We start from the raw sequence: 264 nt of genomic DNA, 5'->3' as shown, positions 1-264 counted from the left end.
AGGTGCTGCCACGGTGCTGTGGAGTGGAAGTGGGGCAGTGGGAAAGCCCGGGACCCCCATCTCCCACCCATCCCTCCTTGGGGCTGGGACAGGGTGATGGAGCTGAGCCTAGGAAGGGACCCTGGGCAATCCCAGACCCCCGTGGGGCAGGTGGGCACCCACGGCTTCCTGGGCTGAGGGTGGGTTGATGCGGGGTTTTTCCTCTCTCTTTTCCCCCAATTTGGGGCTCTCGGAGAGCCAGGGGTGGCAATAGCTGCAACATCT

At 64.0% G+C, this 264-nt stretch overlaps 1 protein-coding gene across 1 annotated transcript in view; it reads left to right on the top strand.

Moving 5' to 3' along the window:
* LZTS2 (leucine zipper tumor suppressor 2) overlaps positions 1 to 264 on the top strand; it is a 9,425-nt gene that overhangs the window by 170 nt on the left and 8,991 nt on the right. The gene's annotated exons all lie outside the window — the stretch shown is intronic.

Source organism: Aptenodytes forsteri, unplaced genomic scaffold, assembly GCF_000699145.1.
Source record: "Aptenodytes forsteri isolate BGI_AS27 unplaced genomic scaffold, ASM69914v1 Scaffold15, whole genome shotgun sequence".
Taxonomy (NCBI): Eukaryota; Metazoa; Chordata; class Aves; order Sphenisciformes; family Spheniscidae; genus Aptenodytes; species Aptenodytes forsteri.
Note: the sequence above shows the minus strand (reverse complement) of the source record. Positions and strands in the feature narration are given on the sequence as shown.